Raw genomic sequence first — 13,689 nt, forward strand, 5'->3', positions numbered from 1 at the left:
AGGACTAGCCGGGTATGAGTGGGGTCTCAATGTCATGGTGTGGTGAGTCAGGCAGCAAAGCAAAGGGCCTGGCTTTGCTGGGCTTGGTGCATGTCTACAGGGTGGGACCACTATTAGCAGCAGCAGCGTGGACCCAGAGTAGCAGTGGAGAGGCAATGGTGGTTGTAAGTGGGGGCGCTGTGGACGGTCGTGCAGCATGGTGGGAGCGGCTCACGTTGTGGGGGCACCCTGGTGGTACCAGTGCGGGGAAGGTGGAGTAGGACTCATGGGGCGACAGCAGCACGGCAACAGGGGTAGGGAATCGGGAAGGCTCCAGAGTGGGGGACAGGGGTAGCATCGAGGTGGTAGCTACAGGGAGGGGTGGGGCAGGAACAGCAGAGGGGCAGCGTGGCAGGTGGGGCAGTCATGCAAGTCACAGGGCAGGGCTATGAAGACCAGCAGCTGCAGAACACAGGGAAGCAGCAGGACATAGGGTAAGAGTGGGACCCAGGGTGGCAGCAGATCAGAAGTAGGGTAGCGGTAAGGGGGTAGTGACGGCAAGGGGCAGGGAATTGGTAGTGGGGGTGTGGGGAGAGCAGATTGGGGTGGTATCAGCAATGTGGTGGGGCATCAGGACAGGAATGAGCATGGTGGTGGGTAGGGTGGGACAGCACGGCTGCACGGGTGCATGTGGGGTGGCAGGCGGTTGGTGGTGGCATGCAGAGAAGGGGGGACAGAACCATCTGGGAGGCAGCGGCACAGCAACTGCACAGGTAGGGCACAAAGGGCAGGGTAGGGCCTTAGTCCCTGTCAATGGGGATGGACAGTGAAGGTCAGCAGTGGCCTTGGGCATAGGGCAGCAGCTTAGCTGCAGCAGTGGTGATAGGGTGGATAGTATGAGGGGGTGCTGCGGATGGCAGGGTCACAAGGCAGGGGCACCCAGGCAGTAGCTGCATTGGGAGAAGGCTGGGATGCGTGGGGCGGCAGCAGCAGGTCAACGGGGAGGGAATCTGGAGGCACTGGAGCAGGGGTTGGGGGCCGACAGGCGGGAGAAGTTCGGGGGTGTTTGGTGGGACCAGCAGGGCAAGAGCATCAGGTTAATAGCTGTGTGGGCAGGGCAGGGGCTCTGCACAGTCGCAGCAGCAAGGGGAGAGTATGCAGTGAAGAAATGGCAGGGGGAGGGAAGTGAAGCAGCAGTGATTAGAGGAAGGCAGTGACTTGAGATGGCAGCAGATGGGGAGACAAAGCAGGAAGGCGAAGCGGGGAGGGATTGGCCTGGATGTGGTTGGGAGGGACCAGTGGCACAGCAGCCACATGGCAATGGCACAGCATGGCTTGGGGGCTGGGTGGGGCAGTGGAGATGGGCAGGAGCAGGGTGACCACGGTAGCAGTGGTGGTGCTGTTGGAAACACAGGCACCAGGGCAGTAGAAGCACTGGAGGGTGGCGCAGCAGGGTGGCAGAGTCCTGTGGGGTGCACAAGGGAGTGGTAAGGGCACTGGGGGTGGCACAGCTGGGCATCAGTTGCAACAGGCAGGGCAGCAGGGCAGCTGTGGTGAGGGTTAGCCGTTGTGGAACAAAGGGGCACTGCTGTGGAGTAGCAGGGTGGAGGGTGGCAGTGCTGGTGGCAGCAGCATATCAGGAATGGGGGGGTGGAAGGGACAGCGGTGGGTGTGTGGGGTGCAGCAGGGTGGCAGTGGGGGATGGCACAGGGTGTGGGGACCAGCCAGGCGGCAGAAGCACAGGTAGGGGGGGGCAGTGATTTGGTAGCAGCTCTATCAAATGCTTTTTCTGCATCTGTTGAGATGGTCCTATGATGTTGATCCTTCGTTTTGTGAATGCGGCACATTAGTTTGATTTGTGGATGTTGAACCACCATTGCATCCCTGAAATACATCTTACTGGATCATACCTCTTCCCATATTGTAGAATTTGGTTTGCAGATATTTGGGTGAGCATTTTTATGTTTGTGTTCATCACAGATACTTGGGATGTCTCGATAAGGGCCGTGCTGGCCTCATAAAATGAGGTGGGGAGCGTTCCTTCCTCTTGTTTTTCTGGAAGAGTTGGAGAAGGATTGGTATTCATTCTTTTTCTGTGGATGATTCGTAGAATTCACAGGTGAAACCATGGGGTCCTGGACTTTTGCTTGTTGGAAGTTTTTGATTTCTTATTTAATCTCTCTACTGGTCATTAGTCTGTTCAGATGTCTTTTTCTTTAGGATTCAATCTTAGTAGGTTGTATGTTTCTGGAAATGTACCCTTTTCTTTTGGATTATCCAGCTTGTTGGCGTGTAATTGTTCATAGTACACTCTTAAAAGCCTTTGCATATCAATGGTTTCAGGGAACATCTCTCTCATTTCTGTTGATGAGTCCTCTTTCTTTGAATCTGGCTGAGACTCTGTCAGCTTTGTTCTTTTCAAAAAACCAGCTCTTTGTTGATCTGTTATTCTTGTTGGTGTTTTTATTTTTAATATATATCTTTCTGTTGTCTTTTTAGTTTGTATTTCATTTATTTAAGTTCTGATGTGTTCCTTCTACTAACTTTGGACTTTATTTGTTCTTTTCTGTTTCCTTGAGGTATCAAGTTAGGTTGCTTATTTGAGATGTTTCTTGTTTCTTGAGTTAGGCCTGTATCACTATAAACTTTCTTCTTAGAACACTTTTTCTTTTTTTTTAAAGTTGGCTCTAAGGGCTGCCTGTGTGGCTTGGTGTGTTACGTGTTGGCCTTTGGCTCAAGTCATGAATTTAGGGTCCTGGAATTGAGCCCTGCATGAGGTCCCTGGTCAGCACGGGGAGCCCCTTTCTCCCTCTTCTACTGCCTGCTGCTCCTTCCACTTTGCTCAGTCTGTCAGTTTGTCTCTCTCTCCAGCTCTGTGTCAAATAAATAAATGACATCTTTAAAAAAATAAAGTGAGCTCTATGCCCAGTGTGGGGTTGAAACTCAAAACCACAAGATCAGGAGTCACAGAGCTCCACTGACTAATCGACTAGACTAATCAACCAATCGGGTGCCCCATTTTAGAACCTGTTTTACTGCATTCTGTGAATTTTGTTTCATTGTATTATTTTTTCATTTACCTCAAAGTATTTCTGTGTTCCTATTTTGGTTTGCCCACGAACCCATTTGGTTGTTCAGTAGAATGTTGTTTAGTCTCTGTGTTTATGAATTTCCAGTTTACTTCTTGTAATTGATTTCTAGTTCTATATCACTGTGGTTGGAAAAGATGGTTGATTTGATTTCAGTCCTCATTTGGGAAAATTCTAGGCTTCTGGAATTTATTGACTTGTCTTGTGGCCTTACATATGACCTAAGTTGGAGAACGTTCTAGGGGCACTTGAGAGGAGTATATTCCTTTTGCTGCTTTTGGATGGAGAGTTCTGTGTGTATCTGTCAAGTCCATCCAAGTAAGGGGTTGTCTGAGGGTGATGTTTCCTTTGTGATCTTCTGTCTGGATGGGGGAATCATTGAGGGAAGTGTGAGGTATTAAAGTTCCCTATGGTATTGGTGCTGATTGCTTCTCTTAGGTTTGCTCATATATGCTCTACATATTTAGTTGCTCCATGCTGGGTGGGTAAATATTTATAAATGTTGCATCATTTTACTGCATTAATTCCATTATCAGTTGTAGTGCCCTTCATTGGCTCTTGTTACAGTGTTTGGATTTTTTCTTGTTCTACTCCATTGGAACTGAAAATAAGAAGATCATCTGTTAGTTCTGCAGCCATGAACAAAGCACACCCCTGCTCTAAGTCTGGTTTTCTTTTTTTTTTTCTCTGTAAATAAACACAATAAATTCTTCTCCAATGACCATATCCTGACCCCCAATACGAGAATATGTATAAAAGTGCTTTATAAACTAGGAGATACTGCCCAATTATGAAAATGATTGCACAACCACCAAATGTTCAGGATAAGATTTTTAAAGACATATGTATTTATTGTAGAGACAGAAAGAGAGTGCACAAGCATATGCTAGAGAAGGGAGGGTCAGAGGGAGAGAGGGTATCTTCCAGCAGCATCCCCGCTGAGTGTGGAGCCTGGTGCAGGGCTCTCTCCCAGGAGCTTGGGTTCTTGATTTGAGCCAAAATCAAGAGTCAGCTGCCTAACTGACTGTGCCACCCAGGTACCCCCAGAATAATATTTTTTACAACATTTTTTGAGGGCTTACTCTCATAGGTACTATTCTAAGTGATCTCCATTTCACTCAATTCTAAAAACTATTTTTAAATTTAAATAGAAGCTATTCTAAAAGCAAATATTTATAATATACTCCGAGGTGGGCAAACAGGCAGAAAAGAGGTTAAGTAGGGGCACTGGGGTGGTTCAGTCATTGAAGCTTCTGCCTTTGGCTCAGGACATAATCCCAGGTTCCTGGGATCGAACCCCAGGTCAGGCTCCCTGCTCAGTGGGAGTCGTCTTCTCCCTCTGTCCCTCCCCCTGCTTATGTCTTCCCCTGTTTATGTCCCCCCTGACTCTCAAATAAATAATTAAATTAAAAAGGTAAGTTATCTGCTCAGTGTCATGATAAATGTTAGAACTAGATATAGTCCTGAGTGTGTGACCCTGAAGAATGTGTTCTTTACTTTTTACATTTACCAAAAAATACGTAGCCCTCAAAATACCATAGATTAAATTAGTTTCCCCTTTCTCCATACATTGAGTATCGGAAGATGCTACAATTCCAGGACCCTGGCTGCCTGGGTCGGTGGAGTGTCTGACTCTTGATCTCCGGGTTATGAGTTTAAGCCATGTTGGGGGTACAGATTACTTAACAAAAAAAAAAAAAAAAAAAAAAAAAAAAAAAAAAAAAAAAAAAAAAAAGATGCTATATTTGGATTTGTTTTCTTTTTTCCTTTTGACCCCTTCACCCATTTCTCCCACCTCCAACCCCAAACTTCTGCCACCCTCCATCTGTTCTGTCTGTGAGCTCATATTTTTGTTTTTGTTTTGTTTAAGGTTCTACATATGATTTCTAGTATTTGTCTTTCTGCCTGGCCTGTATTACTTAGCATCATGCCTTCAAGGGCCACCATGTTGTAAATCGAAAGATTTCATCCTTTTTTTATGGCTGAGTAGAATTCCACTGTTTATGGACGACAGTTTCCTTATTCATTCATCCACTGATGGCATTTAGGTTGTTTCTTTATTTTCACTGTTGTTATTTTCCTGCAGTGTACACAGGGGTGAATATACCTTTGTGAGTTAGTGTTTTCATTTCCTTCAGATAAATACTCAGAAAGGAAATTGCTGGCTCCTTTGGTTGTTCTGTTTCTCATTTTTTGGAGGAAGTTCTGTACTGTTTTCCATAGTGGCTGCACCCTTTTATACTCCTACTAATGGTGCACTAGAGTTTTCCTCTACTCCACATCTTCACCAAACTTGCTATTTCTTGTGTTTTTGGTAATGGCCCTTCTGACAGGTGTGAAGTGGTGCCTCATTCTGGTTTGATTTGCATTTCCCTGATGATTAATGATGTTGAGCATCTTTTCATGTTTGTGTAGACCATCTGTATTTCTTCTTCAGGAAAATGTCTATTTGGATCTGCTGCTGTTACATTAGATTACTTGTGGAGTTTTTGGTGTTTTTGTGTGTTTTGTTTTGTTTTGCTGTTGAGTTGCATGAGTTCTTTATATTTTAAACATTAACCACTTACTGGATATATAATTTACAAATCTTTTACCTTAGGTTACCGTTTTATTTTGTTGATGGTTTCCTTTGTTGTTTGGACCTTTTATAGTTTGATGTAGGCCCACACTTTGCTTCTTTGTTTTTACATTGGTATCAGCTTAAAAGCACCACTACCAAGACCTGTGTCAAGGACCTTTCCAAATCCTGTGTTTTCTGCTACAGTTCCAGGACTTATATTCAAGTATTTGACAAATTTTGAGTTAAATTTTGTGTCTGGTGTACGAAAATGGTGCAGTTTTGTTCTTTTGCATGTGGCTCTCCAGTGTTCCCAGCACCACTGATGACAGAGACTGTTTTTTCCCCCTTGTTTATTCTGGCTCCTTTGTCATAAAGGTCCCAGACCATAGATGTGTGTTTCACTTCTGGGCTCTCTCCTGTCTTCTGTTGATGTGTGTGTCTGTTTTTATGACAATGTTAGATTGTTTTGATTCTCAAGCTTTGTCATTAGTCTGAAAAGAGCAAGCACAATGCCTTTAGTGTGGTTCTTCTTTCTCTAGATTGTTCTGGTATTCAGAGTCTTTTGTGGCATCATACAAATTTTTAGATCCTTCTGTTCTCTTTCTGTGAAAAATGTTCTTGGAATTTTGATAGGAATTACAAAGTAGATGGTTTAGGGAAGTATGGACATTTTACCACTATTAATACTTTTCACCCATGAATATGTGATATCTTTCAGTTTATGTGTGTTGCCTTCAGTTTCTTTCCTTACTGTCGTGTAGTTTTCATTTATACAAGATTTTACCTCTTGGTGAAGTGTATTCCTGGGTATTTTATTTTTTTTTGATGCAACTTAAGGTGGGATGATCTTCCTAATTTATTTTCTGATGATTCATTATTAGTGTATAGAAATGCAGTAGGTTTTGGGGTAGTAATATTGTATCCTGTCCCTTTACTGAATTTAGCCATAGTTTGAACAAGTTTTCATTGGCTTCTTTGAAGTTTTCCTTATATTCTGTATCATCTGCAAATAGTGACCATTTTACTTTTTTATTTCCAGTTTTGATGCCTTCTGATTATCTTCTTGCATAATTGTTCTGCCTTGGATTTTTAATATTGTGTTCAGTAAAAGTGGCAAGGAAAAAGGGACGTGTTTCTAACTTCGGCAATCTTAGAGGAAATAGAAACAGCTAAAACTTTTCAGTATGGGATGTGATGTAATCTGTGTGGTTGTCGCATAAAGTCTTTAAAAAAAAGATTTTATTTATTTATTTGAGAGAGAGAGAGATCACTAGTAGGCAGAGAGGCAGAGAGGGGGAAGCAGGCTCCCTGCTGAGCAGAGAGCTTGATGCAGGGCTCGATCCCAGGACCCTGGGATAATGACCTGAGCTTAAGGCAGAGGCTTTAACCCACTGAGCCACCCAGGTGGCCCATATATGGCCTTTTTGGTGTTGAGGTATGTTCCTGGTCTACATGCTCTGTTGAGAATTTTGATTGCAAACGGATATTAAAGTTTGTCAAATTCTTCCCTGCTTCTCAAGATGATCACATCATTTTTATTCTTTATTTTGTTAATGTCCTATATCACTTTGATCGATGTGCTCCTGTAAACCATCGTTGCATTCCTGCAAGTTCCCACTTGATCATAGTATATGATCATCTCAGCATATTGGTGAACATGGGTTTTTAGTATTTTGTTGGACATTTTTACAACTATAGTTATCAGGGATATTGGACTATAAGATTCTTTTCTTGGGGTGTCCTCGTTTATTTTTGTATCAGGGTAATGTTGGCCTCAGCAAGTGGGTTTAGAAGCTTTCTCTTCTGTTTTTTGGAAAACCGGGCAAAGGACTGGTATGAATCCTTCCCTGAATGGTAGAATTTACCATGAAAGACATCTGGTTCTGGAACGTGGTTTTTTGGGAGGTTTTAAATGGCTGATATGATGAGTACTGGTGTTTTATGTAAGTATTGAACCACTAGAGATGAAACTGTTTCCATATCTTGGTGGTGGGATGGATGAAGGGGAACAAGAGTCATGGGGGCCCAGCACTCAGAGGCTCCATCTGCCACTGCAGCTGTGCCATTCCTCTCAGATGCTGGCAGAGAATGAAGAACATGGTGGAAACACGGCAGAGTGGCGGTGGCGGGAAGTTGGGGTCCGAGCGGGGTGATGAGACTGATCCGTGGCCCTCCTGTCCCACCCATAGGGTATCAGATTGCCTATTGCCTGGCCAACAGCAACTCTAGCACGTTCACCACAGTGGAGATGGGTGCTATGGTGAGGAAATCCATGGACACCTAGCTGGACCCAGAGTCAGCATACATCTTCTGACTGATGATCAAGATGAGGCAGGGCTGGGGGAGCCCCTAGAGGCCACTATCATCACCACTGAGAAGCGAGGTAAGGCCAGAGGCCCAGGTCCATTGTCCTGGTGATGTGGGAAGACAGCTGGGCCCAAGGATTCCTGGGGCAGAGCTTGCAGGGTAGTGCATCTACATAGCCTGATATTTACCAGATAGGCAGGAATGTCCCTGGAGAGAAGGTTGTGTAACTGGATCAGGGTGGCTCTGAGTCACCATGTTGGAGGGAGGCTCCCTAAAGCCAGGTGCTTTTTCTCTGATGTTCAAGACCACATGATCAGCTGAGCCAGGGGTTCCAAAACAGGTTTCCTACCAAGCAATCCTAGGGAGATGTGTCTTCCTGGATGGCGCTTCTGTTCCAAGCCCTGGTGAAGTGCTTATTGTTCATTGTCTTGGTTTATCCTCAACCAAATTCTGGGGGACAAAGTGCTGTGAGATCCAGTTCTACAGAAGACATGAGGCACAGACAGATTCAGTCATTTGCCAGGGACACAGCTGTTGAGGCAGTGATGTGGACACCCTCCACAGACACTGGGCTCCCTGTTTCCACAGCAATCTGCTGTGGGTTCCCATCTCAGTGAGCCCCTGATATGCCATCCAGCCTCATCCCGGAATCTGCCTCAGGGGGTTCCCTTCCCAGGTGCACCCCAACTACTATAGGCCCTTTTTATGCCACCTGAACTTGGAGGGACCACAAGTGTTCCAGCTTAGGTCTGAGTCAGGACAGAGCAGGGGCAATCTGGAATGCAGAGCAGGCACTGGACCCCCACTCTAAGGCTGGCAGGAGCCTGCGTGGCTCTCAGGACAGCGTGGTACCTGCCAGTTTCTGTGCTACCACCAGCCCACATGCATAGTTCCCTTAGAGTTTTGGCTTCAGAATGTGTGGCTAATCCCTGTTCTCTCCACATCCAGGGATCAGGCTGTGCTTTGGCCCTGCTGAGGCCACAGGGTAGCACACGGGTGGTAGCTTGACTTGGCCTGTCCCAGGAGTGGTGTTGAGGGGAACATATGGCTCATTTACCACCTGTGCTCTTGAACGGAGAGCCCCATCCATGTCCCAGAGCTATCTCCCTGGACTTTGGAGCAAAATAAAAACAACAAAATGAAAGTATCCAGGATATATTTGGGCCCATTTACCTGCAGAGGTACTCTTGGTCTGTGGCTTGCACATCAATGTCAGAGCAGGGCTTTTACTGGAGCACAGGTAGACTGACAACCAGGCCTATCTGGAAAGGTTGCCTCCCTGGGAGAAACACATTTGCTCACTACTCAAGCGTTATTTGTGCTGTTATGCTGAATCCTTCTCTGACCCACCTGCGTACCATGAGAGGCTGAGTGAAATGCAGTGCCTGGAGTGTAGATTATGTTGGCTTCTCTATACATCTGTCCCTAGGGGTTATTCGGCTGGTGGGAAGGGGGTTAGGGAGCAGGTATTTGGGGCTGACATGCCTTGCTTCCGAAGAGCCCCCTGTGTTTGAGCAGGAAGGCGGGGGGCTGCAGTCTGATCTGGAACCTGGGCCCATGTTGGTTACCACGGTGGTTGGGTTGAGGGGAGCACAGGGCCTGCAGCCAGAGTCTGTGGTTCCTCAACTGCCTGTTGACAGCCTGCACCCAGGGCCTGGGGCACTGGAGCAGAGCCAGAGTCCCAGGGCCCAGGAAGATGCTCATAGGAAAGGACTGGAGCCAGGGAGGGAGGGAGGCAGGCAGGCTCATGCAGCCACGGCAGCCAGCCAGGTCACTGGGGGGCTGAAGCCTGGCTCTGTGCTCTCTGCTGCATTGGAGGGTTGGCATGTCTCAGGGCAAAAAGCACACAGTGGGAAGTCTGCCATCACCACAACCCTGACGTAGATGGTGTGATGTGGCGTGCACTCAGGCACCTGGGTGCCATGGGTGTGTCTCCTCCTCCTCCTCCTCATTTGAAAGGAGTTTCAAATGTCTAGGCCAGCACTTGGGCGTTGGACAGAGAGCAGCTAACTGGGGTGCGGGAGTTCTTTCTGAGGTGGCTGGCAGGTGGAATGCTGCCCCGTGGCTGAGGTGGGCGGTGGGGGTAGAGACCAAAATAGCCTGCTATGTGCTAAGGCTCAGGTTTTGTGCAAGGGGATTCTTGGAGGCGCCACAAAAGAAGAGCCCCATCTGCATGTCTCTGCAGAAACCTTGGTTGGGTGCAAGGAGGGAGAAAGGGTGGGAAGGAGTATATTTGCTCTTTCCACCACTATGCGGGTTACCTTCTTCCAAAGAGATCCATTGAGGACATGGAACACAGAGGTTGAGCGACCTGGTGGACACCAGGAGAGGGTGTGCTGTGCAACAGGGGGAGAAGGGGCTAGACCTGCCTGACCATGGTGGATGCAAAGGGGGCACTGAACAGGTTTGTGGGCCTTGGGCAAGGCGGTGAGCTGCAGGGCTTCGCCATTATCCAGGAAGCCTCCATAAACGCTGTTGCAAATCCTTTACAACCTCTCTGATTTTCTCCTTGGGAGAAAATTCTAGAAGCAGAAACCTTAGCTCAGAAGACATGAGCGTATTTGGCTTGGAGATACAGAAACTCATGGACACGCCATGCCCTGGCAACGAGGATGCAGGTCTTGTGGCCTATCTGCTTCCATGTTGATGTCTTGCCTTCTATGTTAGGTGAAAATATATCTCATTAAGTGTGTGTCCACAGGCCTTTTATCCCTACATTTCCATTAAATGCCTGTGACTATACACGGTGATGTGTCTTGTGGGGTCTTAGTGTCTGATCGTGAAAATTCTCAAACTCAACTGGGTACAGGTTTGCAGAACTCATGGAAAAGCTGCATTCAAGCCAATCAAGAATTAGTAAAGGGGAACTGAGAGAGTTGAGGAACATGAGCTTACCTTTGTGACTCTTGTTTGAAATGTTGCTGGTTCTTTAGTATTTCTTCTTCCAGATTTAGAGAAACTTTATCTGAAAATATCCATGATCTACAGAAATGTGATGAAGTATTTCTGTGTGAACAAATGGGAAAATTTAACTTCTCTCCCTTCCTGAACCCTCCATCATTCAGAAATTCTCAGGGAGAATTCTTTCTTCCAAGGTACTTAGGATTATTAGCACAAGTTCAGCACAAGCGCCTTTTTCCTGTAACAGGACACCACTAGAAACATTGGTTATTTTACCAAGGGATTGAGTGAAATGTCCAATTTGACAGTAATGTGTATAGACTCAGATAATGACCAGACAATTTTCAGGAATTAAGGGTGACTTTGTGGAGCCCCTTGTCCATAGCGGCTTCACACCTCGATGACACAGTGCTCAGGAGCCTTGCCAGATGAGTAGGGAATGTTACCTGTTGGCAGGTATAGGAACCTCAGGATATTTGGGGGACCTCAAGAAGAGGAATCCACCCAAGTCGACAGGTATTGCAGTCAAGTATGATGGGAGTATTGCGCTTCGCTTTGGCCTGGACACACTACTGAAAGTTCACTCTAGAGTTTCCTCATGAGAAGTTCCAGCACAGCAGGGTTTCAAAATCTGTATGGAACAGTCCGTCACTATGCCTGCCAGGCTTAGAATAGATGCTAAGAAACCAAGTGTGCTTGCGGCTGCCTCCTTGCATCTAAGAAACCGTCCCAAATCTGTTAAAGTGAAAACCATCACCCATGTGGACTGGCACCCGCTGCCACCACCGCCAGGTGTTTATGTGCCTCACAATGGGTCCCATGAAGCTCTTAATCTGTTTAGTTGATAATCAGGTTTGGGGACCTCTTTGTAGGGTGGCAGTGTTTTCAGATTGGGAAAATCCTATCAGAACTATACCCCAAATCATCCCAGAATCCTCTAGAAGCTGGTTGTTGGAGGGCTTGCCCTTTAGGTCAGTAGCATAGTCTCTGGTTAGGTGTGAAGCAACTTCGATCTCCAAGGTATAGGTTACATTCATATTGAGTGGTGATTAGTTGTTGGTTTCTTATTTCTTTTTTTGAGTTCCAGGGTCCATGAGAGGCATGTCTTAGAAAGGAAGACCAGAGGCTCATTTCTGCCAAATAGAGTTGTGAGGAAAGAAAGAAAGCAAGACTAACAGAGTCACTCACATAGAGTAGAAAAGACATTGAGGAGGTAGAGTATATGCATATCTCCAATGGGAGTTCCGTGTCATTGAAGTTACAGGGTAGAGGAATGAGAATGCATGTCAAAGGTGAATGAAGATTCAAGGAGAAGTAAGCAACCCTAGGACGGTCATGCAAAATGCAGTTGAAATAGGGTTTATGCAGATCTTCTGTTCGGTTTATGGGAGCAGCAGAAACTTTATTTAGACTCCTGTCACTAGTTGCACATGGTGATTGACCTCTCGGCCATTTCCTGGCCCACATCCTCCTGCTTGGGTCTGGCAAAGATATCGTGGAACTCCCAGTAGCCAGCTGACGGTGCATGTATCATTTGAAGGTCTGCCAGCAGCAATGCTAAATCTTTAAATTTCGGGATTCTGTGGTTTTGGCCTCTTTGAGTTTGTGCTCTCTGCTGGAAGGGAGGGGCATGCTTTCAGTTTTGTGTGACATTGTGTCTTCCCAAGTGCAGTTCCTGAGACCTCAACTATAAGCTCTCCCTGTTTTTACAAGTGGTGCTTTGAAACTAAGGTGACTGGACCTCGTTGGCAGCATCCAACGCGTCTGGCCTCTGTCTCTTCAGTGCAGATTCAAGTGCAATATATACAGGAATGTGACCTCTGTCATCTCCCTGGTGGATGTATATCACAGTTGTAAGTTGTCATGGTTCTGAACCTCCTGCCAGGGTTGAGGTTTAGGCCTTGACTGGGGTATCTTTTTTGCCAGCTTCTGTCTTTCTTCTGGAGGGAAAAATACCCCTTGTCGATTAACTTGGAGGGGTACCCTGAACAAGAATTTTTAGAGTTGGCTGCTTGTGGAAGATGACTTAGTTGCACATGTGGAGAAGGTTCTCAAGTCCCTGCCCCACAAAATACTTCTGAGCTCCAGGTTGCCTCTGGTAGTAGAATCCTGAGTTATTGCAACCTGACCTTGAATAGACATTCTCTCGACGATCAACTATCTGCCCACACTTGCTTCATTGGGCCATACATCTAGAGCAAAGAATCCCGGGCATCTTTACAAATGGATGTCTGAGTGGACTTCCACACACGTTCTCTCTCTCTCTCTCTCTCTCTCTATATATATATATATATATATGTTTCTTTTTGTGGGCGGAGTGGGAGTTGCAGAGGATGAGCGAGACACTTCAGCAGGCTCCACATGCCTTCCATAGCCTGACACGGGCTCAATCCCATAATCCTGACGTCATTACCTGAGCCAAAGCCAAAAGTTGGTCCCTTAACTGAAAGAACTTGGACAGTCCTGGATAGTCCTTGTGTTTATGGAAGGGACCGTAAGAACCCCCTTCTGTTCTAAAATCTACCGAATCAGGGAGTATTTCCATGTCTGCAGTGGTCATACACCCTCTCAGGCCCAGAGATACATAGCTGTTCTTGGTGGTGGAGAAAAGCCCTTGGCTCCCATGTTCTCATAGTCGGGGAGCAAGCCCTCACTGCCTGATGCTGAACTGTCGAGGTTTTCCTGCCCTGATCCCAACAGGTCTTCCAGAAGAGCTTCTTTGTAAAAGATGAAATTAATTTGACATCCCCCTGGTGGCACCCTTGAGTGAGCATCTGCCCTTGGCTGAGGTAGGATCCCTGAATGCTGGATATCAAGCCCTGTATTGGGCACCCTTCTACTTTGTCCTCGCTG

At 46.5% G+C, this 13,689-nt stretch overlaps 1 long non-coding RNA gene across 2 annotated transcripts in view; it reads left to right on the plus strand.

Annotated features, from left to right (window-relative positions):
• Window positions 1-12,556: 12,556 nt before the first annotated feature.
• Window positions 12,557-13,689, plus strand: part of LOC309859817 — a 31,532-nt gene continuing 30,399 nt past the window's right edge. For both annotated transcript variants that reach the window (XR_014308938.1, XR_014308939.1), the window contains exon 1: window positions 12,557-12,689. This is a non-coding gene — a long non-coding RNA (uncharacterized lncRNA). The remainder of the gene's footprint in view (window positions 12,690-13,689) is intronic.

Source organism: Mustela nivalis (genome assembly GCF_964662115.1).
Source record: "Mustela nivalis genome assembly, chromosome: 2".
NCBI lineage: Eukaryota > Metazoa > Chordata > Mammalia > Carnivora > Mustelidae > Mustela > Mustela nivalis.